The sequence below is a fragment of the Sinohyriopsis cumingii genome, chromosome 18 (genome assembly GCF_028554795.1).
Source record: "Sinohyriopsis cumingii isolate HCF-2022 chromosome 18, ASM2855479v2, whole genome shotgun sequence".
Classification (NCBI taxonomy): Eukaryota; Metazoa; Mollusca; class Bivalvia; order Unionida; family Unionidae; genus Sinohyriopsis; species Sinohyriopsis cumingii.
This window is the reverse complement of record NC_142978.1, coordinates 1626581-1652607: the sequence shown is the minus strand read 5'-3', so window position 1 is coordinate 1652607 and position 26027 is coordinate 1626581. Positions and strand designations below refer to the sequence as shown.

Genomic DNA, 26027 nt, shown 5'->3' with positions numbered 1-26027 from the left:
ACAAGTTTTTGAGGAGGAGATACAGAAATGCATTCACTTTGTAGCTCGGTTTTCATGGGTTCATTTATGTTTGTGGATGAAGGATGCTTTTCCAATTTTCTTGAATCCAGAAGAGAGACTATAGCTTACCAAAGATTCTGTGGGCATGATTTTAATTTTTATTGTTGTTAGTTCCATTACCTCTCCTTCGTTTTCCACACATGCACACTTTAAATTGCCCATTTGAAAATGAGATAGGCACAAAATGAGCATTTATTACGTATGCCCATGAAAAGGATTTTGCCAGGCTTTATAATCTGATAGCAATATCTAGGTTTTATTTTGTTGCAAATAAACTTTGATTGATCAGGACTTAAGGACTCCTTAAAGTTGTTTCATGTTTATCACATTAAGTATGCCAGCATCAGTTACCCCCATAATAGGGTTATGTTGCCCAATAAAAACACAAAGATAATTTTTGTATATAGATGGTATTAAACGAGAATTATTATAGTCCATATCAGTTACTGTAACTTAATAAAGGTTATCCATAACTTTGAAGGATTTAAAACTCTGAAATACAATAAAACCTAGAAATTGCTATTTCACAAATTTAATGAGACGGCTAGTAATTAGTGAGTAAACGTCTCGCGAGCTAAAAATCCTCTACATGCTGGTTGATCTTAAAAAGCTGTTATTGTTATTTGTGTATATTAATCAATTCTACCAGTAGTTACATTCATAACATATAGTGTTGAAGTAATTCTAAAATCTGCTCATATTTGCTAGAAATAATTTTAAAACCTGCATAGAAACCAACAACATATTATTAGAAATAATTGTAAAACTGCAAAGCATTAACCAGAATTGTAAAACTGCAAAGCATTAACCAGAATTTTAAAACTGCAAAGTATTAACCAGAATTATAAACCGCAAAGCATTAACCAGAATTGTAAAACCAGCAAAGTATTTTCCAGAAGTAATTGCCTTTCAGAGACTATAAAAAAAAGGAAGAACGAGAAAAACTTGCTTTTAAATAGTATTTGGCCATGTGTATTGAGTGTGTATTCCATGAAGATTTAAACATGTCACACATTGTATTGGCATTTTTAGGGTGTTCTGCAATGATAATTTCTTTTTTCAATTTAAAAATATCTTTCATGCTCATGTAAATTTGCTGATTTACACTAAATATGAGTTAGTCATTCTTATCCATCCATGTTCAAATAATGAACAGATTTTGTTTACTGTTACATTTCACATGGTTTTCAAAGAAAACTCATAGCTCACACCCTTCCACATATACATGCATGAGTATATTCTCCAACAACTAACACCATTCCAGAAGTATACTTGAAACCTTAGGATGTGGTTGATGGTCATGACGTGTAGGGTGTGTAGGAACACTTTTGTATCTACCTGTACATACCTGTGTATACAATGTGCATTTGATTTTGCAATTCCCAGATTAGCTGGATTGTGTTCATGTTGTAAGAAGAGCATACAAATGTGACCTTTTGCCCACAACCTCTGATCTTTTCAGTCATATGCTTCCCTGTGTAAAAGCATACCAACTATTGTTCATCCTCCCATAATCAGTGTTACAAATGAAAAGTTCATGTTACAAGGGAAATCAGTGGTGAAAATGGAGAGATCATCCTTCAAGGAAATCAGAGATGTCATACCAAATATGACCATCTTTCCTTAATTAGTGTTGCAGATGGAGCGATAATGTTGCAAGGAGATCAGAGATAACATAAAATATGATCATCCTTCCTTAATCAGTGTTACATATGGAGAGATGTTACAAGATCAGAGGTAACATAAAATATGATCGTCTTCCTTAACTCATTAACCCCTGCCGCTGCGTTTGCATGGCAGGAGGTAGTTAGCCTACTGCCGAGCATTACTTGTTATTCGAACTCGCCAATAAAGATAATAGTGGGGTATATTGTAGAATAGATTTGCAATAAAATGTTATTTATATCTAAGTCAAAACAGAACAAGCACATAAAAGATGGTATATGTATTTATATGAATCGATTTAACAGAGTCCATGACTTTAAAATTTATGATGGAAAATGACAAGATTTTTATATTTTATATTTGAATGACTATAATGAAACAATAAGACTAGTTGACCAATGGTCTGTGGTCTTCACTTTAGTATGTACTGAGATGTAATTTTTGTTGGATAAGAAAACATCAAAGGGCCTCCAAGCTTGCTTTAAAATGCATGTGGTGTTCTGTTACGGTGACGGACTTAATAAGGAGAACTAATTAACGATAATACTTATAGGTATGGTCTGTGAAGTCCTTTGCCCATTTGTTAATAAACACCAGTAGATACTGTTAGAAAGCAGCATATTTTGCGGGTGGGGGTGGGGGTCAGTCAGTGATGGCAGGGAGAGTTAGTTTAGTAAGCAGTCTGAAACTAAAGCTGATATTTACTAAGCATTTTGAACTGAATCTTGTGACATATTTTCAGCTTCATTTCCGTGATTAAATTTGTCAGAATTTATGTACATATCTATATATATTTGCAGTATGATTTGGGGGTGGTCATGTGACCCCCATTGACCTATGCTGTGGGCACCCATGCTTATGCATTAATCATTTTCTCACCAACAATTATTCATTTTTGTAAAACAAAATGGCAATACAGTATTTTAAATCTTTTTTGCAAACGTACATCTTCTTAGTAGAAATTTTATGTCAGATAATTTAATGGAAATTTAATGAAAATGTACAAAATGATATGAACTGTACAAATAATTATGATACATTTAAATCATCATTATTTTGATAACTTGATTTTGTACGAAAAATTAAAGGGTATGAAAAAATACATGAAATATGGTACATGGAAATCATGTTGCAAGGAAAACAGTAAAGGCCATGGGGCAATGGACAGTTGTCGCATGGTGGACAGTTGTCGCATGGTGGACAGTTATTGCATGGATTCAGAGATATGGACATGGTCAATCCCAGCATTCAGCATATTTCAAAATCATTTTATAGGCTAGTACAGTACTGGAGAAAAATCAGATTGTCTAATATTAGGCTGATAAATCCGCCCTTCACCCTTGATGATATTGATTTTCGGGTGAGTGGCTGATATCACATATTCATTAAAACTGCAATTATCTGCATTCAAATTTGGCTGCAAACATTGATGTATATTTTATACGCTTACTGGTATTTCTTGTGGCTATGCAGCTACCGTCAGCTGAAGGGTTCTTTTGGTGACATGTAGATTATATTTCCTGAGCAAACCATATGTTTGCAGGTGACTTGTAAATAGCACAGCCATCTGTCCTGTGACCATTTTAAAATTCGTGCTTGATATGGCTGTTGCCAATTACCTGTATGTATCTAAAGTGTACATGGGTTTTTTCTGGAATGATTTGCATGCAGTAAAATTGCATATTTTAATGAACAGGTGACATCAGACCCACAACATCGCCCATCAGTATCAACACAGATTTGTGGAGTTGATTTATCGAATCAGTAGACCAAGGAAGTCAAGGCACTTTTGTATGAAACCAATAGCAAAAAGTATCATTTTACATTCTTATGTGTCCATAGCAGTTATTATCCTCTAAGAAATTTGTTGTCAAATGCTTTATAAAAAAAAATTGAATTATCTGATCTTATTACAAGGTAATCCTGACCTAGCATTATGGTGTCTCCTGAACTCGAGACTCCACATGTGTTAGGTCTTGTACTACATTATGCTGACAAAATAGTGGATATGACAGGCTGTATCTACACATTATGCCAACAAAATAGTGAATATTACAGGCTGTATCGGCATTCACAACGTTCTCTATGTGGCTGTATGACACATTATGCCAACAAAATAGTGAATGTCACAGGCTGTATCAGCAAATTTCACAACATTCTCTATGTGGCTATGACACATTATGCTGACAAAATAGTGAATATCACAGGCTGTATTAGCATTCACAACATTCTATATGTGTCTGGAAAAGTTCTGTAAGATGTGGACTTTTAGCAGATGAAGCCTGGAAGTGCTTCTCCCGCCCCAACAATCCATTTGCTCAACAAAACTTCTCTTTGTATGCATTGGCTTTAAAAAACAAATAGCTGCCACCCTCCCTCCTTTTTTAAAATGGTTCATTTTGCACATTTATTGAATGTTTTATTTCATTGTTTCATTTTCAATGCACATGACTATCATTTCAATCTAAGACTGAAAAATGTGTAATAAAGTCAGTCTGGTCTAAATAATATATACGAAATACTGCTGATTTCAGTTAGTCATTTCATTATTATTATAATTATTATTACTATTTATTATTATTATTATTATTTCAACTGGTCATAGACCAGGAGAAACTAAGGGATGATCTGTTGTAGACTTTCCATTGTCTGTTATTGCCACTCCTCATAAGCAACTTTTTAGGATTGCCATGAAACTGCATTCATTCATTCCATGGTCTAGTTGGTCCTAAATAAAAATTATGCTGCTTGGACATTCAATACAGCCATCACAATCAGATATCTTAAAATATTATTATTGCTGATCCTCCTGAATTTATGGTCATCTTAACATTGGGTTTTTATAATTTTTACTAAATGACATTTTATAATGTCTAGCTAGTCCTAAATAAAAATGGTGTTTCTCAGATATCCAGTATGACTTCCACTATCCCCATCTTATCATTCTTGTTGTCACTATATTTCCCGAATGAATGGCCATGTTAGCATGGGGTTTTCACTGAAAGACTTTTTATGATGTCTGGTTTGTTGTAAATGAAAATGGTGGTGCTCAGATGTCCAGTATGGCTGCCTCAGTTGCCATCTTGAAACTCTTGATATTATCACTACTTTTTCATTATGGTCATATCAGCACAGGGTTTCCTCAAAATAACTTCCTGGTATTATGATCTCTATTTGGTTGTATCTTGAAACTTTTATTATTACTTCTTCTGAATGAATCATTATGGTTTGTTGTAAATGAAATATTACCACTGGGACCACTGCAGTGGCCATTTTGAAAATGTTCTTGCTACTACTTGTCATAGATGACTGGTCATATTGACGTGGTACTTCATCGAAAGAACTCTTTTTACATCTGGTTTGTTATAAATGGAAATGGTGCCAGTCTGATATCCATCATGGCCACCCATGATGGGAGCTATCTTGAAAATCATGTTATTGCTATTTCTACAAAATGGAAAGTTATCATAATATTTGGTTTCCACCAGAAGATTATGTATGAAGTCTTGTTGGTCTTAAATGAGAATAGTGTAGATCTGGCATCCAGGATGTCCATTCCACAGCAACTAATTTTAAAATCTTGTTATTACTGAAGAATATCAAAGATGGTTTCAACATTCAGCAGTTAAAAAAAAAATGGTCATATCTTGAATAAAACATGTCACTCAGTAGAGTGTCAGTCCCTTCAAGGGACCCATATTATTATTATTGTTATTATTATTATTATTATTATTTGTATTGATGCTGTTAGTACTTGATATTTGTATGCTAAAATGTATGTATTAGGCATTGGGGAGCAAGTTGTGTGCATAATCATGAGAATACATATCTCATTAACTCATTCGGCCCCAGAGGTTTTTGTCATTTTTGTCTGAAATGTGCGTAGGAACAAGATTTGGGGTGCTATTTCTGAATACATCGTAATACAGCGGTTTTCAACAGATTATCCATGAGAATAATGCCTAGTTGTATTAGAAACATTCATTTCCATTAGTTATTTTGCTTGCGCATGAGCAGAAGGGTAAAAGTTGGAGTTCTTTCTTTTTTTTTTTTTTTTTTTGCTTAATAGACCCATCATTTTCGTATGGAGACCGCAATTTATTCCAAATGCCCACCTTATCCTAGTTTTTGCAAAGGTTCACCTGTCTGTGTTCAGTTAAGACCGGTATGCCTTAGATCTGAGGCCAAAAGGTCTAAAATCTGGACACAAAATCGCATTCCAATCTCGAGCAAATTTTGGGTGAAAAAAAAACGGGTCCAAAAAATGAGCTTTTTCTCTCTGTATTTTGCAGTGCAACTAGAACTTCCAGATTATTTGATACCATTTTAGAGCTATATCTGTCTGCTTTTTTTTAATACCACCCACGTTGGTCTATCTTAAATGGCCTCGATGCTGCAGGGCTTTGAAGTAGGGTACAGCCTCATCACGCCTACAGACTGGATCGGGGCCGAATCGGTTAACAGCAGTGAAAAAATAACTCAAAGCATTATTTTTGCTGTAATTGAATGAACCTTCAGATTATCCTTTTGTTCTTCATCCATTGATTAATTTCATCCATCAAGCATCAAGTCTAGGTCATCAACGTTTCTCCATTATGTTTACTTTCCATTTGTTCTGGTGAGTTTTTACTGAAAGCATGTTATTGGTCAGTGTAAATATTGATTAGGTAATAAACCAGTCCCATGTCAGGCCATATGGTATTTAAATCAGTATGAACCAGATAGCTCAAAAGAAATTTTGAGATGATGCTTTGAAGGTATGTAAATAAAAGAAGACATAAGTGTATATTATGCTGTTTATTAAATGTTAAACATAAGAATATGATAGGATATTCTCAGTAAAATGGGTCAATTTATCTACAGTTATTTCATAATCTGAACATGTACATAGGAAATCAAATTGACACCAGTGGTTTACACAGCTAAAATGGGTTTTCTTCCAAATGAATAATGCATTCATTGAACATGCAGTTGATCAAAATGTCTTACAAGGCACGTGAAGTAAAAACTTGTCTGTTAGTCTTTTTGTAACACCAGTAGTCCATTGCACTCTTTTTGTAACACCAGTAGTCCATTGGTCTTTTTGTAACACCAGTACATTGCACTCTTTTTGTAACACCAGTAGTCCATTGGTCTTTTTTTCTCACCCATGCGACAGAGAAATCTGCTTGTTTTGCTAACCTTACTTTTCCTGTCTCAGTCTAGTCATCTCAGACCAATCGTCTCAGTCAAATTGTCCATGCGCTCAGAACTACTTTTAAAAAAGAAACCCATCTTGTCTTCTGCTGTGCCTGACGTAGTTGTACTAAAATCAAACAACAACAACAGCAACAAATATATAACAAAAATATAGTAACTTAAGTTAGTTAAATCCATGTTTGAGAACACACCTTGCAAAAACATTTAGAGAGAGACAAAGACTAACACATATGATGTCGAGCATTTTGGTATTATGCTTGTTCGTTCCACACAGCTTGGTCAGTTCTATCCTATATGCAGTCCTAGCTCAGTACAGTTTTAAATCAGCGTCATTAAATGTAGTTAAAGCTACCTAACTAATTTTAAATACTTCGTGTGAATCAAAGTATATACTGTTAGCTACATTTAATGACGCTGACCTGAAAATGACTGTGCTACAGATAGGATAAAATTCTCAATGCTGTGTGAAATGAACAATATAATAGGAAACACTGCTCCATGCATACCTATACACTTCATAGCCTCCCAACTCTCTTAACAACTATGGAAAACTTAGTAACAGCCAGAAAAGTGTTATATAAAACATGTAACACCAGTAGGATATGGAGTAGGATTGCTCACTAGGCAAGTGTGTTTATGGTGGAGTTCACTCCTTGGCCGATTTTTCAGCTTGCCTGGGTAGTGGCTATTTATAGAATTGAATAAGGCCCCTATCTTTTTACCTATTTACATTCTTGCTTCCGCAGATACAATAATATAATGACTATGAGGACCCATTGTGCAAGTCCAGGATTCACGCTCAACTCAAATTATTACAGTCAAGTGACTCCCCCTCCCATCTAGCCCGAATAAGGCGAAGTGGTGGGAAAAGAAGCATGTGAAGAGTGGCCATCATGTACAATAAAAAAGAAATATAAAACGTACATTTTAGACATAATATGAAGACAAAACTCATCTAACCTTAACTTGGTCAGCAGATTTATTGTTTTTACAAAAAATCTTGTTTATACAAAATTGTATTACGTCAAAAACGGGTAACATTGAGGTACAGGTCCCTGAACGTTTGCCATCAGAATCAAATATGAAGTCAACTTGCAGTCAGCCAAAAAGCTTGACATAGTAATAATATTTTTATGATCAGGCTACCAATGCATCGATCTTTGCTTGCTTTGTCAGGCTGCTTGTGTTCATTTTTTTTTTACTTGTAGATTCAACCAGAATTGCAGACATAAAAAAATCATCAAATATACACTGAATTTTGTAGAAAGCATGAAAACACTGTATGTGGCAATTACATTGCTCTCTGAAGAGGAAAAAAATGCAAGAGTTGATATTGTACTTAGAATAAGAAAACAGCCAAACATGGTGAGGTGGATGATGTAGACTTGAGAAACAGAGATGTCAACTTTGCTTTTTCTGTATATCTGGGCAAAATAACAGGCAACTCAATTGCCCCCTAGCATGGACCCTGGGAAACGTGGATATTGTATGGATATATGAAATTGGTTGTTAGCATAAATTGATAATCAGAAAGTCCAGAGAAGTCCTTTCTGTATACATGGTAATCATTTCATTGTGCATGAATAGCTATTGTACATAAGTAAAATGAAGAAGCATGCATGCTTCATTAGGAATCTATGCAGTAATCTGCTGTTACCATGCAGAAATACCTACATGTGTTAATCCCATTATTTGCCATTTGCACTTGAATAGCAGCATGCTTTTGGCATGTAAAATATGTTCTTGTCATAGAATCATGTTGCATTGGCTGTCTATGATGCATATGTATGGATATACTGATTTGGAAGTTGTGCAAGACTAGTTGATCAACTGTGGTTCTCTTGGGGTGGGGATATAACCTTATTCTGATGTATATAAAAAATCATGGAAACATGCACTGCTTTGGGTATTTTTTTCATGGAAACGTGCACTGATTTGTTTTTTCCCCAACATTCATTCATACAACAAAACATTTAATTAGTATTCATGGTGATTTTTATGATTTTTTTGTGGATAGAAAAAGTTTAAGTAGATTAATCAACTGAGGTTTCGCCATTTAAAATAGCAACAGTTTGTGTTCACTTTAACAATGTTAAACTGTATATAATATATGCACAGTAATGAACTCAATTAAATAGAGCTGTGACATCTGTGAATTGTTTTACCTTTAAGGTTTTATACATTTATTTAGTAAAATTGGAACAGTAGATTAATTCAGTTCTGTTCTTTTCCTGTTAGTATCATGTTAGATACATTTTTGTACATGTACAGACAAGGGAGGTGCAATAAATATGATTGCATCCCATTATATTCAGATAAGTGAAGTTTCACTTAAACCTTTTCATGTCTTGGATTGGAAATAAATGAATATAGTCTTGCTGCTGGTGGCTTTGTATTTCCTCACAGAAGATGTCTTTAAAGACCGTTCACTCCCTCCCCCAGTTGTGTTTCAAGAGAGGTGGGCAGACACTTCTATCATATGATTAAACCTGAGAATGTAATTATTTCCTTTGTATGTATTGTGACCACCCTATAACATATAGCATGGTAGTTGGGAGCCATAGAACCTGACCATTGGAAAATGAAATAATCCATCAGATTCCATAGCTTCTATTTAAGTTTGGTACTGACTTCCTTTACAGAGTTTTATCTACAAATGGCTTCATGTAAGTCATTTGACTCATCAAGGCAGAAAACTGAGCCAGAATCCAAACCTATGAGTCTTATTGAAGTCGATGAACAGTTTTCAGTAGTTTTTAAAAATAATTATATTATTTAAATACACAACATAAATATTAGTTTTATAATGTGACTAAAGCCAATACTACAATTCCCTTGCCAGAAACATCTGAGCATTCTATATTTATTAAAAATCTTGTTGATGGTTTCATGTCATCTGACATAATCTGAGCATTATGAAAGGCATTTATTGTTGACTGTGTTGGTGTTTTCATCTGTCACTGATGTCACAAATGATGAATTTTGTAAGTGACGTACAAGACTGTCCTCAACAACGTTTGATAGGCTCTCCAGTCACTCTGACAGGTAGTAGTCGAGTTATACTGATTAGCAGAATTCTTCAAAATTCCAGTGGTATCAATTTCTTCAGCTGTTATTTTTAGTAATGTATTAAATTAAGAAGTGATTTGTTTTTAAAAAAAGGAATGTCTTCTACACTCAGCCAATGTACATGCTTAAGTAGCACTATGTCTTGTTTGGAAGAATGTTTTTGTAACCCTGCATTCAAATCTGCCTGCTGTTGTGGACCTTCAGTCAGCAGTTTCTGTTCTGGCAACCCAGCATGCCTTGCTGGTGTACTGTTCTGAAAGTTGTTTTTTGAATTTGGTCATGGAGGTCTTTTTTTTACCTCTGTACATATATGACAACACACAAAGGTGTATTCACTGTCACATTCTTCATGTAACTTAATCTAACGAAAATGTAGCCAGCTATGTTTTCAACTATTGCTGCACAAATTACGTTTAACTTACGAGTAACCATTTTGTTGATGATGAAGGCTCCACTGGTTTGATAACAATACTATTATCATTGGTTAGTCTTAAACATTGTCCAAAAGATGATTTCGTTTGTTTGGGATCAATTTTTTTGTTGTTGCCTTGGGCGCCATTTATAGTCGAACACTGACATTATCTTGGAGCAACAAAATGCATACAATTGAGCAAAAGGAAATTATAGCTTCATTGTATGACAAAGGTGCGCATAAAATAATAGTTTCTTGTGAGAATCACTTTAAAATCATGTGTTTATTTTCTGCCTCTTTCTTGGGTGAAGTGATTATATGGTTCTAGCATCATGTTGCTACAAATGATGTGATACACGATCTCTTGCCCAAAATCTTAATAACTTTTTTATATTTTTTGGTACTTTTCAGAATGATTTTTTTTCTTTTTCCTTGTACGAGAATAACAAATGTGCATGAAATTTCAGGAGCCATGCCACAATGCGTTATATCCAAATCCATGTTGTAGCGGAACATCCTATAGCAGGGTAACACTGTATAATCATTTATTATTGTACATTTCGTACTGATGGAGTTTTGTATCTTTCAGCACATACCATTTATTCTTAATACCTCAAAATCATGAATGTTTCATCATGGGATGACTGGCTCATTATTGTGTCTTAAGACAGCAAACAGACTGATTCAAGGGAAATAAAAAAAAGTTGCATCTGATGCATTCCTTGTGACCTGTGATCTTCCAACATTAAGAAATATTCGTGCAGCTGTGAATTTGATAAGAAATGTGCTTCATGGTGTATGTACACATATCTGCTGCAGGTGTAATATTCATTGCCGAGAAGGAAGATAATATGTTTCACTATCTGTAAGTGTACATGATACTTTCTTTCTTTTGTATCTGGCCTATGTACCTATTGTTTTACATCTACATTATGCATCTGCATAAACATAGTTATTTTTTAATCTGTGAAGAAAAGGGTTCATTAGCATTGTGCATTGGGGCTTGGAATGTACATTGTCATTTAAAAGTTTTGGACATGTTTTGAGTTAAAGTTTCTTTGCATGGTCATATGTCCCAAACCCTGGGGTTTGTTTAGTGGTCTCATACTTGGAATGTAGAATTATATAAATTAAAAAAAACTCCATTAATATCCATGCACCCATGCTCAGAGTCCCAGGCATATATCCAGTGTGATGGGTGAAAAACAGGATTGTTGAGTTACATGTTTTATAAAAAAATTCAAATGTAATATTGAACTCGCACCATGTGTAAACCCTGATGTAAATGAATAAAAGCATTCTCAAGTCTGTAATCAACTCTACAGCAAGGTGTTGATAATGGTTTCCTGCAGGCCTGGTAAATTTCTGGTTGCATTTTAACCTCCATTTATAAAAACTGATCTGCAATGTAACAACATAAATGTCGAGTACCATAGGTGGATGCCATTAAAACTACATGGAGATATTATCTGTTTGGTTAACTAAAATTCCATGTTAAATGTTATTATGGTACTTTTAAACTTGCATATAAGATGAGTCCAACTTCAGACTGCACAGACCCAGATCTTCCATCACATAATACACAGGCAGATCTGGTTATGTGCAGTTCATTATGAGTAATCAGTAAAACAAACAAGATAGACCCTGATTTGCATTTGCATTATGATACGGCAGATCCGGATCTTTAATTATTACAGTTTGACAGAACTTATAAACGAGTATATATGGTAAGTATTAACTGTATATTGTAGGTGTTACTGTATTTGTATGCTTACTGCATCATTGTAAGGTCAGGTACATTACATATATACTGAAACATTAACTGAAAAGTAGTTACCTACATGACATAAACCTGACATCTTTGTTTGAAAAGTGTGATGATAGATTACCATACCTTCATTACTTATGTATCTACATTGATTTATAGTCCAGATAACTTTCTGGACCACATATAAGGGATGCATCAAAACAAACCACACACTACATTATGATAAAAACATTACCTTGATTTCAGATAAGACCTTTCGTGTTTTCTTTCATGGTCATATATTTATTGATATGACTTTTACAAAATTTTACAGTCTTTACCTTTTATATGTTATCTTGCCCTTCATGTTTATATTTTTGGGAAAAGATCACCTGCCTGAGGTTATTGTTCCATTCTTAATTTTTACATGTTTAAAACTTGTTAAAAATTGGTACCATTCAGCTATTCTCAGTATCTGAGGTGTCATATAACTATTGATTATGGACCTGATGGCATTTTGTCCAGCCATTATTCATAACACAAGTTTCTTATAACTATTCTTAAAACTATTTCATGGAGACCACTCTGGTGGCCTAAGTATAGGTTAAAGCATCAACCTCAGATGTGGGAGGTCACAGGTTTAAACCCCAGCCAAAGTCATATCAAACACTTAAAAAATAATGGTCTTTGCAACTGCTTTGCTTTTCACTCAGCATTACAAGGTTAGTATTAGGACTGGTTGGCCTGCTGTAAGGATAATGTGACTGGGTGGGACATGACACACACACACGCACGCACGCGTGCGCACACACACACACACACACTGTCATAATTTAAGCCCTCTTGATGGTGTTGTTATTGCTGCTTCACCAGAATAAATTGTGTTATTTGTGTTGCTGTCCTGTAAAACCCCTACAAGTAATCCATATTTCACTTTGAGTGTAATATTCTTGCTAAATTTGATTTTTTTTTAATTTAGACATTATACGCATACTATGGGTTAACTCCACTATTGTTACATGTTTATCGTATTTAAAATGAATTATGATTTAGGATAATATGATACCAGTTTTAATGATTGTGCAACTTCAATCACAAGAATTACTCCTGAAATCATTGTGATTTCTAATTGCACCGACTTTGCCAGTTCAGAATATAATAAGGAACGAACATGTTTTCAAGTTTTCAGAACAATATTCAGTTGGGCTATGCAGTGGTATTTAATTTACACAGGAGTACAAAACTAATTAGTTGATTGTTGTGGTATGGTGAACCTTGCCATAGTGATCACCAACCAATATTGGACACCAGTATTGAGGGTCCCTTCTGAAAATTCTTATATATTTGCTCCTTATAAAGTGCACAATAAATGAGGACAACAAACACCATTTTGTGGTAGAAATCGCTTGATATTGTTACCAAAGAATTTGTAAATTTATCTTGCTTTAGTTAACCACATACAATTTTATGTTACATTCAGAGGTCCATTTTGTTTTGAAAGTTTAGTACTAAGTAGATAAACCACTCCCCAGGCCTAGTGGTTAGAGTATCCACCTTGGAAGCGGGAGGTTGTGGGTTCGAACCCCGGCCAAGTCATACCAAAGACCTAAAAATATGTTACTAACAGCTGCCTCGCTTGGCGCTCAGCATTAAGAGGTTAGTGTAATGACTGGTCGGCCTGGTGGCAGGATAATGTGACTTGGTGCAACATCATGCTACGTGTCTGTGGATGATGCCCCAGTGCTAGACATCACTATAAACTGCCACACTGCAGACATCATAGTGATATGACTGAAAAATTGTTAAAGCTACGTTAAAAATCCTAATCACACACACACACACACTAAGCAGATAATGTTTACTGCTTGCTGAGAATTTCCTTACACCAGGGATTTCTATAGTGTAACCTTTATGGACATTTAATTGAGCTACATACAGTACAAGGGAACTCGATATATAATGGATTATGATTGATCTCAAGTTTGTACCTGCATTTTTACCCAAAGGCATTGCTTATTCATTCATTCTGAGATGTAATGAAGCTTTGTTCTGTCATAAAAATGCTGTTCAGTTTGAGGTCTACAACTGCCTCCACTTTCTGCTATGGCCATTCACTCTGTAATGACCCTATGTTTGACAGGTGAAATTGGAACAATTAAGTGTGCTGCTGCATGAAAAGTGACTTCAAGTAATGTTCTAAGATTTATTTTGTTCATTTTACTTTTAGAATGCCTGACCATGGGGCAAAGTGAACTTTTTGTATGGTCCTTTGACCATCATGCATCCTTCATTTGCAAGTACTATTTACCCTCACACATGGTATACTGTACATGTAAATGAGTTAAAGTAAAACAGTGGACTACTTACTTTTCATACAAGGCCACAGCTGTAGTGGCTAATCATTGCAATCAGCAATACACAAATTATGCGTGCATTACTGGTGTTACTGACAACTTTTCTTAGCTTAGTTAAAACCTAAGATTTCCACTTTAATTCCAGGTAGCAATAGGAATTAATGGTTCTGTTGCTGGTTTGGGGTGTATGGTGATAATAGGTTGAGATTTAATGAATTTGGAGCAGAGTAAAAATTACTTTCTGGTTGTGATCAATATTATCTTTACACTGACATCGTAAAAAAATGTTCATTTATATTGGGGTTTTTGTGTGTCTCTTATGCCCAGCCAGAGGGGCCAGTATTATTCATTATCAAGGTAATTAGTACAGATTTCTTTTCTTAATGAAAATTAATGTTATGTTTTTTACTGGACACTATTTAAAGCTTTGCAGAGATGAGCAATATAATTATTGATTACACTCTGGTTATGAAACAGTTGGTTTGGTTTTGTGTTCAACAGCTCGGCGATACAGATAGGATGTGTCGTGTAAGCTGTGTAATAATTCATTGCATTCTAGATGATTCTAGTATATCCAAATACATTCATGGATGCTGGTATGTATTGAACAGTTATTAAAGAAAGTAGTGTCATTGCTGATGTGTTTCAGTGTAACTTTTAAAAGTCAAAATATGATTGGTTGGTTTGAGTTATAGTCTTTCATTGGCAGATGTAAAACTCAGTTTAAAAAAAATGACCTGGAATATTTTGATAACGAATGCAGTTCTGAATAAGTAAGGTGTTTTATTAATTGTTGCCTACAGTGAAATATGAAACAGATTAAGCATTGCCTAACACTGGCTTATTTATCACATTCAGATCTGTTAGTGAAACAGTTTAATTTAGGACATGAAAATGGAGAGTGATGTTGCTTGGATTTAAATAGCACAGTAGTGGATAAAAACATGTACAGGGAATGAGAACTAAGTCCTTCCCTGATGACAAACCGAGACAGCAGATGTGGGCATGCATGGTGGATCGGTGACCTTTGCATTACAAGTCCAATACTCTATCAGTTGAGCTACTTTGGTTTGTTGAGGTGAAAAGGGAATTATTGTTTCCACTGAATGAAGGTGAGAAGTAAAACAATTTAATGGGTGGGGAAAGCATTAACTTAAAACCCATGGGCTGCATTTTCATTATAAAAATATGTGTACATTAACTTAAAACCCATGGGCTGCATTTTCATTGTAAAAATATGTGTACATTAACTTAAAACACATGGGCTGCATTTTCATTGTAAAAATATGTGTACATTAACTTAAAACCCATGGGCTGCATTTTCTTTGTAAAAATATGTGTACATTAACTTAAAACCCATGGGCTGCATTTTCATTCTAAAAATATGTGTACATTAACTTAAAACCCATGGACTGCATTTTCATTATAAAAATATGTGTATATTAACTTTAAACCCATGAGCTGCATTTTCATTCTAAAAATATGTGTACCTTAACTTAAAACCCATGGGCTGCATTTTCATTGTAAAAATATGTGTACATTAACTTATGGGCTGCATTTTCATTGTAAAAATATGTGTACATTAACTTAAAACCCATGGGCTGCATTTTCATTGTAAAAATATGTGTACATTAACTTAAAACCCATGGGCTGCATTTTCTTTGTAAAAATATGTGTACATTAACTTAAAACCCATGGGCTGCATTTTCATTCTAAAAATATGTGTACATTAACTTAAAACCCATGGACTGCATTTTCATTATAAAAATATGTGTATATTAACTTTAAACCCATGAGCTGCATTTTCATTCTAAAAATATGTGTACATTAACTTAAAATCCATGGGCTGCATTTTCATTATAAAAATATGTGTACATTAACTTAAAACCCATAGGCTGCATTTTCATTGTAAAAATATGTGTACATTAACTTAAAACACATGGGCTGCATTTTCATTGTAAAAATATGTGTACATTAACTTAAAACACATGGGCTGCATTTTCTTTGTAAAAATATGTGTACATTAACTTAAAACACATGGGCTGCATTTTCATTGTAAAAATATGTGTACATTAACTTAAAACCCATGGGCTGCATTTTCTTTGTAAAAATATGTGTACATTAACTTAAAACCCATAGGCTGCATTTTCATTCTAAAAATATGTGTACATTAACTTAAAACCCATGGACTGCATTTTCATTATAAAAATATGTGTATATTAACTTTAAACCCATGAGCTGCATTTTCATTCTAAAAATATGTGTACATTAACTTAAAATCCATGGGCTGCATTTTCATTATAAAAATATGTGTACATTAACTTAAAACCCATAGGCTGCATTTTCATTCTAAAAATGTGTACATTTTTGTGATTCATCTCTACTATTCCAGGAAATAGATGGAAAGAACAGTTGATAATTTTAATAATTCCATATGATTTGTTGGTTGCTTTTTTAAAATTATTTTATTCCATTAAATTTTTTATGAATTCTGGTTATGAATAATAAAAAAGAGGCACATCCAGATCCATGAATTATTTCTGTGTGGGTTCATTGTTGTGATGGGAGTGGTGTTTTGTTTAAAATAGCCAACTATGTCTTATTTTTCTTCAAAGAAACATTTACTGTTATTACTTTTAAAATGATTGGTGTCACCTATTGCCATCCCCATTCCTCCATAAACATACTCCCTCAAATAACAATCCACCATAGAATGAATTTTCCAGACTTTCAGGAGATGTTATATACATACAGTATGGTTGAATACAGTCCAACTCCTTTGGTAAAGCTAAGCAGGTGAAAATTTACCTACTTATCTAGGATTCTCTTTACAAAAGAGATCAAATCGTCATGGTATCTCTGTATTGGCCTCTGTGCATGATAGGTGATAACTGCTTTCTTTCACTGTTGAGTCAGTTTATTTTCGAGTGCAAGATTTTGCTGTCTCAAAATTCTGTTCTTCTTTTCAGAAATTTATTCTGAAACATACAGTGCACAGAGCAATTCACCTGTCTTTAACATTGTTCTTACCATTGTAACAAGGTTTTTACAATTGTAACATAGTTTTTTTTACCATTGTGACATAGCTTTAAAAATTTTAATTTAGTTCTTACCATTGTGACATAGTTCTTACCATTGTGACATGGTTCAAACCATTGTGACATAGTTCTTAAAATTGCAACATAGTTCTTATCGTAGTGACAATAGCTCCTACCATTGTGACATAGTTCTTACCATTGGGACAATAGCTCCTACCATTGTGACATGGTTCAAACCATTGTGACATAGTTCTTAAAATTGCAACATAGTTCTTACCATAGTGACAATAGCTCCTACCATTGTGACATAGTTCTTAAAATTGCAACATAGTTCTTACCATAGTGACAATAGCTCCTACCATTGTGACATAGTTCTTACCATAGTGACAATAGCTCCTACCATTGTGACATAGTTCTTACCATTATGACAGTTCTCACCATTGACCTGAGATTGAAAGGAAATCCATAAAATGGACCTTTCCATATATCCTGATTCAAACCAAGATCTCCAGTGACAGAAAGGATATCTACCAGGTATGAATACAATTTATGTTAGGGTGACCTCAGGAATTCTTGGTTCACTTATTTTTGGTAGCCCATCAGATTGTATTTCATTGATGTTAAGGTTATCATTAGTAATGACATGTTCCAAGTAACACTGAGCACTCTCAGAAATATAAAGACTATAATTTGATTGGTGAATCAGATGGTCTGCAGAACATCACCTTGTACTGGTAACCATCATATTTACTAATTATAAGCAGATAATCAATTTTAATGATGTATCATAGCTACATCCCTTGAATTTGATAGGTGGCAGGACAGAAAAAATTGGACGAACATTATAAAAAGGTTTGATAGCTTTACAAACATAATTTATAGCATCTTCATCTTGCTTAAAAGATGTCTCAGTCTTACAGATCATGAATTCAAACTGACAAGAGCATTTTCCCCTCAATTCCTTTCATGACTCTAATTGAAAAATGGCCACCAAAATGTTTGTTGAAAACAAAAAGTTCCAGAAGGCAGGGTTAAAATGTTTTCACAACATTGCAGCCTATTGGTAAAGAAAATACTGCACAGTAATTTCATGGATTAATATTTGGACCAATCAGAATCACATAAAGTGATATGTTCACATGTTATAATATGAAAAATATTAAACTGCACACACTACAGGCAAAGTGTACAGACTATGTGATATAATTTGCTATTTACTACATATTCAAATGATTTTGTGGTTACTTAAATATACTTTGTGTAAAAAGACATTCACATTCCTTTGTACAGAACTGTTGTGAAGGGTTATTTTTATTGTAGAGATAATTTTGTAGTGCTTTAACTATTCAGAACAAAATGTTGGTTTTGCCAGGTTTAATATTGTGACTTTAAATATCTGTTGAGATCCCAAAAAATGTTTTTGTTTTGTGTTCAAATAGAAGTTTTTTTATGATGGGATAAATGGTATGTTTTTACAAATTGACATAAGAATTAGCTATTTCATCAGGACTTTAAATAAGAAAAAAGATGTCTACTTTGTAAAAATTTTTTTTACTTGTTATTTAATTTTATATTGTTATAGGAGATGCATCTTCAGTTGAAATTTTGAAAATAATTTTGGGTGAAGACTAAGTATTATTTTCTTTATAATGAAGGCTATGTCTTCTCATTAAAATGGATGTATTGATTTGACATTAAGGATATATGCTCTCACTGAATTTTATTTTGATTTAGTTTAACAGCCCATCAGCACATTCCAGGTTATATTGAAGTTTCCCCAAGAGGATAAGGAGGAATCTAGGACCTGTCTGTATTTAATAAAAATTGCAGCTAAGAAAATGAAGTTAATAGCATTAGTGTTTGATATTTACTAGATTGTTGCTAAATTTTAAACAGGAGGAGATAGCAATTATTAAGCTACTCTGTTTTTATTAATTAAAAAGGAAATCAGGTTGAAATTTTAGTGTCTTCTATTTCTGATACAGGATATATTTTGATTCATCTCAAAATAAAAAAATACATTTCTTGTTTTCATTGATATATATTATAAATCATGCATTCTTAAAGCTATGGTAATACAAGAGGACAAATTTATTATTACTTTTGTTGTTGTTGTAGGGTTTAACACTATTTTTCAGCACATGATAGGATATGTATGGCAGCCAGTAAGTAATGGTGGAGGAAGAACGGGGGGAAACCCCAGAAAGAACTGCCGACTTACAAGAAGCTACGGGCATTGCTTTCTCAGATACCCACATTAGCCGAATCTGAGACTCAATTTATTATTGCAAATGATAAAATCTGAGGATGGACCAAATATAGGGACTGTTTTTTTTTTTTGGGTCATTAAGTAGCCATGATTCCTCATGCCAGAATAATATTCATGTAGTAGATTGGCAGATAGGGAAGACTCCTGTTTATGCATTATTTTGACTGAAACCATTACTTATTTGAAAGCAGTTTTCAAAAGTGCCTTAATATCCCTCATCCATTCATCTACAGTGAATCTCCCGCCAAACTTTCTTTAAAATGAGACCGTTTAGCTGATACGATTTGAGAACATTATTAGTGATGTTATTCTGTCAAATTTAGTTTTACCAGCAACAAGTCAATGGAGTCAGTAAAATGGATATATGTGAACCTAAAATAACCATTAAATTTCCAAAAATTGTTGGGTTTTTTTCTATCGCTGAAAGTGTACTTCTCCATGATGCTACATTACAGCAAAAGGCATAGCATAACACTGGCATCAAAATTCACATGAGTTCATTGTGGATTCTGATGCCAGAGAAATGAGAAAAAGTATCATTTTCGTGCTATTTTGAGTTTTCATCCCTAATTACATACTTAATGATTAACTTGGATGTTCATTTTTGTTGTAATCCAGTTGCAAGTCTGTTCCCATAAATCAGATTATATTGCACTTGGGAACATTTTTAACCTTTAAAATTCCTTTTTCTTGAATGACACTTTCAATTCAGTGTTTGCCTTATCATGCTGAGGAAATGGGAGCAAAGTGCCTTTCCCAGTTACAAACCGTGGCACGTGACAGAGGCTGATACAATTGAAAATGAACTTCAGGTTAAGGGTTTGTTTAGTGAGATCCCTTTCAAAAGTATGTGATTTGAAGTTGTAAACATTAAATTTATCAGTTTTGCTGCCTTCTTTTGTAGAGGGCAGGGTTTGGGAAGTAACTTGAATAAGAGGAGGAATTTTTATATTGATAGCCCAAGTATTGCACAGGTCCTAAAATTATATCTGCTGATTTTTTTTTTTTGCTGCTGCAACTCCAGCACAAAATCTCCTTAGAAAACTTTTTCTTCGCTTGTATTTCTTTGCAAATAAGGAAAAAGCTCAACTTGTCAAAATCCTATTGTCCGTTATTTTTAAACTTGGTATTATCATGATCCAGAAATTTAGAATATAAAGAAACCCGTTCTCTGTCAGCTTCACTTGTATTTTGTCAGCTTGCCCCTCTGCAAAGTAGAGGAAAGCTATTGTACATGTAGTATGTATTGGTTTTCATGAAAACCTGATTTACTGGGTCCTAATGCAACAATTAAGAGTGCATTTCATAGTGCCTACCCCCAGGACAAGGGAAAACATCGTACTTGTATGTTCATTAGCAGTCAGGTACACTTTCGGTTAAATGTTTGCATTTAGATCAGGGTTTCTTGGCAACCAGTTATGCATACCTATACCTGGAATCGGGAAACCCCCATCACAAAGTAAACAAACTACTCATATTTTATGCTTCACTGACTTTAGTTAAATTTTGTGTTTTAAGTTTTTGCATTGAGCTCAGGACCAGATATCTGTTTGCACTCTGTATACATACTGTTGTACATGTACCTGGAATCCAGAAACCTGGCGTGGGGATGTTAAAAGACCTAATAATATTTCCTACCTTAAATATTTCAGCATGTTTTTTTAATGTTTTCTAATTTCATGGTGTTTGTTTTTTGTAATCATATCATTGTATATGTTTTTTATGTTTTAGGTGTTGTCTAATGTTGTAAAGCGCTTAGAGCTTCTAAAGATTAGGCACTATACAAAGTCCTCATTATTATTATTATTTTTATTGTTAATGAGAACTTCACTCTCATCACAAAAGTTGGTCTCTGTGAGCCATACTTACGCTTGTGACTTGTTTAAGTTTTTGCTTCAAATATATGTACTTGAATTGTTCAACTCTAAGCATGCATATATCTCTTAATACTTGACCAGTACAAAGAAATCAAGGTCACTATGACCCACATTTAACATTATACCAGCTAAGGTTATTTTTGTTTTGCATTTAGCTGATGACCATATAGGCTTTTGCATGCAGTATACATGTCTTTAATCATGAAGCATGCTGAGATGATGCCTCTTGATGAACACTACCCCGTCTTGAGAATTTATAAGAGATGTGATCTGATTAAAATGATATCTTCACTGTCCTTTGTGAAGATCTGAGTAAACCTCGTAGGGGCCATGTTCTGGTGACCTTTGAATTAGCCATTGGAAACGCAGGTTTGAGAAATCAGAAAGTGAATCAAATCATTCAGCACTGATTAATGCTCTTCAGCCATACAGCTCAGTCTCCCAAATACAAAGATATTAGTCTTCATCTGATTGGCTGATAAAATTAGTGATTATATTAATGAAATAGGTCACCAGAACATGATGCCTAATAGGTCACTGTCAGATCTTCACATGGGACAGTGGAGATTTAATTTTAATCAGAATTAAAGAGAGTCATCTTTCAAGAATACTACTTTTATTTCAAATCAGGTCACAGTGAACTTTATTTTATGCTTAACTCATTTTGATGAAAGTTTGTATTTAAACTTAATTTATTGGATGTTGTTTGGTAAGACATGAACTTGTTAACTGGATATCTTTCTGTTTCTACACCCTTACAACAAAAGATCACTGTGACCTATATTTTATGCTTACAAACTTAGGTTAATTATTTGAGTTTACCTCATGACAATATAGCTATTTCTATGCTGTAAATCCAAGCCTTCACACGAGACCTTTGTGAGTAGCACAGATGGAGCATGAAAGTTCATGGTTATTAGAATCAAATAGATAAGAAAGCATTTCACTGACATGTACTTCTACAATGTTTGTATAGGAACTGCCAATTTGTTTCCAGGGGTGGTCCACTTAGTTGACAAATAAATCAGCTACCTTCCATAGCTCAACTTCCTAACTGAGTCCCAGTCTCTCTCTCATATCTGTGCTGGGATGATCAGGAGAGGCTCCTTTGCTTAGTTATGGCCTCAAGGTTTTATCTGTTTTCTAAATGGAAGATTTTAGGGTCAGAATCATCTCTTCCTGCCTGTTAAGGGTTTTCCTGATATTTTGGCTGCCACTATTTCCATTTTGGATTGTCCTCACCGTCAAGAGAGCTTATTAGTCACTCCCTGAGAGGGATTTTTCTTTAGGAGAATTAAAGTGCATGATGTTTGGGCTATTACTGTATCTTTAGCCTGTTTGAATTACTCATCTTCGAATGATAATTATTGAGAGCCACCTACTGGTGGTATTGCACTACCTCCTTTTCCCTTTGATCTTAAGTGCATCAGATAGAAGGCATATTTTCGCTGGGTCCTATAATGATGACACGTGGCCCAACCTTCTACCAACTTGCAGTAAACACTCATACCAAAAGGGTAAATACATTAGTTTTCTATACCAAAATTGTTCATGCAATCAACCTCCCTCCTAACTGGTAAATTCAGCAATGCAGTAGTAGGAGGCAACATATTACTGCTATTAAAATGGAGTTTTTGGATGGGTAGAACTGGCCATTAAAAGATTACCTCATCTCACACTGCTTTGATTTACTGTACTCTATGACCAAGAGGATGGTATTCTGCTGGACTAAGGAGTCAGAGTGAGATCATCAGTTTTAATTTTTAATTCTGGCCTTCCATTACTAATTAGAAGGGAGAAGAAATAGCTTGGACTAGAGGCTTGGAAAAGGAAAGCAATGCAATATGAGCAAGTAAAATATTACATACAGTAGAACCTGTCTTGAAAGACCACCTCTTTTGCCAAAAAATTATGGTCTCTCAAGACAGGTGGTCTCTCATAACAGGTCACAATCCTATATAATCAATAAATTTGTGCACTGAGAATGTGGTCTCACAAGACAGGTGGTCTCACATAGCAGTGGTCTTTCAAGACAGGTTTTACTGTACTTGATGTTAGTTTAATCCCCTCCTCACCCTGTTTAACCCTTTCCCCAATTTCATATTTTCTGGTACAGATGTGATGTGTATTAAACCTCTAATTTTTAACAATCTTTCAGGGAAATGTTATTTAAAAAATTAAGATAATTTATACAGAAAAAGGAATAAATTGATAAGAAAAAGCATTCACAATTATTCCCAACATGATTATAAAAGGAGTATTCAACCATTTACCCACTATCCTGCCCTTGCTATTGATATCCATCCCTGTTTTAATTTTTGAGAGGTTCCTCAGTATTTCACATGCTTGCTTAACACATTAACCCCTGGAGGTTTGTGTCATTTTTGCCTGAAATTTGAGTAGAAAACACATTTTGAGAGCTATTTGTGAATACATCCTAATACATCAACTTAACGCATGAGCAGAAGGGTATATGACCTTGAGTCTACAGAGCTTGGCAGTAGGCTACTACCTCCTGCCACGTAAACTCATCACCAGGGGTTAATGTGTTAAGGGTGTTAATGTGTTATGCTGTAGTCTGTTTTTGGACCCCATTATAAGTGTGCAGGTTATCGAGGATGAGGTGTATGTGGGTTTAATGCCATTTTTCAGCACATGATATTGTATTGCCCTTTGATGGCGGACAATGTATCTGGTAGAGAAAGAACCCTGGAAAACCCTGGTAAGAACCGCCAACGCATGGGAAACTGTTGGCAAGCATTCTCAGATACCCATGTTGGCTGAGACTGGAACTCATGTGGACAGATGTGAGATGTCAGATATGGTTAAAGGTGAGCACCTTGGATCATTCCACCATTTGGTATATATTATATAGGAAAGGAGATAAATGACATCTACAGCTAGTTGCTCAGCTTTTCTTTTTCCCTCCACAGTTTAATACTTGTGTGTGAATGCAATTCACAAGTTGATATGTCACGTGAGCAATATCATACCCACTTAGGCCTGTTGTTTATCTCCCTGTTGTAAGTATTGCTGTACAGGGATGGTGCTGTGATGTATAGTAGCAGGAAAATATTGCTATATCTAATACATATTGATGTATCACTATACCAGAACATCATGGTTACTGAGTGTGTATGTGTGTGTGTAACCATTGTCAAACTTAGATCAATCCTTGATTGAGTGTCATGTTAAAATTTCATCATTAATTGCTTGGGTTGGTGGGTTGGGTTGCAGTGATCTGCTTACATCACAATCAGTCTCTCGAATAATCTTAAAATGATTTAGTGCATGTCTTGAACATCATAGGCCCTTCATTATATAGTACAAGTGGGTTATGTTTTACAATATGTAACAATTATAGTTATTTCAGAAATATTTCAAATTTTATTAATGATAGTCATGAAGTAGAATTAACATTAATGGGCATTTTTTTTTTTAATGAAAAACTCGTTACCCTCAGCACTATCACATTTCAGGAAATATTTTAACAAAATGTGAACACAAATATGCTAATAAAGGACGAATACATGAATATCTTTGGGCCACAGAAAAATGTGTAGTTCTGGTAATCCATCCTACCAGATTTGAATGGCCATGACTTTAACATTTTATCATGTATGTAGAAAAATAAAAACCAGTATTTACCATGCTCTGTTTTTGATGTACAAACTAGTAACTTTTGATTGGAAACTGACTTCAACTAACAAACTGGATAAAACATTAATGAAAACAAGACACAAGTAACTGATCATTCTACTCTGTATATCTGCACACCATTACTTGAACAACATGTACATTTTATTTTGGCCCTGCATCTATTCTTAGTCGAAACTCAACTACATCTTCCATACATGTGTCAGAACCAGGATATCAGATCTGTAACCAGCACATATTTTGCTGAAAGAAATTTCACATGTTTTTGAGGGAATTGAAAACAAAACAAAAATGCATTTTTTCCATAATGTGTATTCTCTATCATGACACTGAAGTTCTGTCACATGTTTTGAACTTTTCTGTCTTTATACGCTATCATGAACATTTATGTGCAATCTTGGAGTTAGAAAACATAACTTTAACCAGTTTAGTAAAATTATTGCTATGAGTAGTGCAGAATTATGCCACAAATTTGCAAATAGAAAGGGGGCCCCGAGTGGCCGAGTGGTCTAAAGCGCTCTTCGTTACGGATCACTGCCATCTCACCTCTGTCTGCGGCATTTCGAGACTAAGATTCAGCCAATGTGGGCATGTGAGAAAGCTTGCCAGTAGCTTCTCGTGGGTCGGTGGTTCTTTCCGGGGTTTTCCGGGTTCTTCCTCCACCATTAATACTGGCCGCC

At 34.5% G+C, this 26027-nt stretch overlaps 1 protein-coding gene across 20 annotated transcripts in view; it reads left to right on the top strand.

Moving 5' to 3' along the window:
- The window catches only part of LOC149775957 (uncharacterized), a 185836-nt gene that overhangs the window by 113941 nt on the left and 45868 nt on the right, over positions 1-26027 (top strand). Inside the window, exon 1 of one of the 20 annotated variants that reach the window (XM_089940799.1) lies at positions 11246-11270. The exons of the other annotated variants lie outside the window; for them this stretch is intronic. The gene's annotated coding sequence lies outside the window, so the exon portion shown is untranslated. Of the gene's footprint in view, positions 1-11245; positions 11271-26027 lie in introns of those variants that run through there. 20 annotated transcript variants of the gene reach the window in all.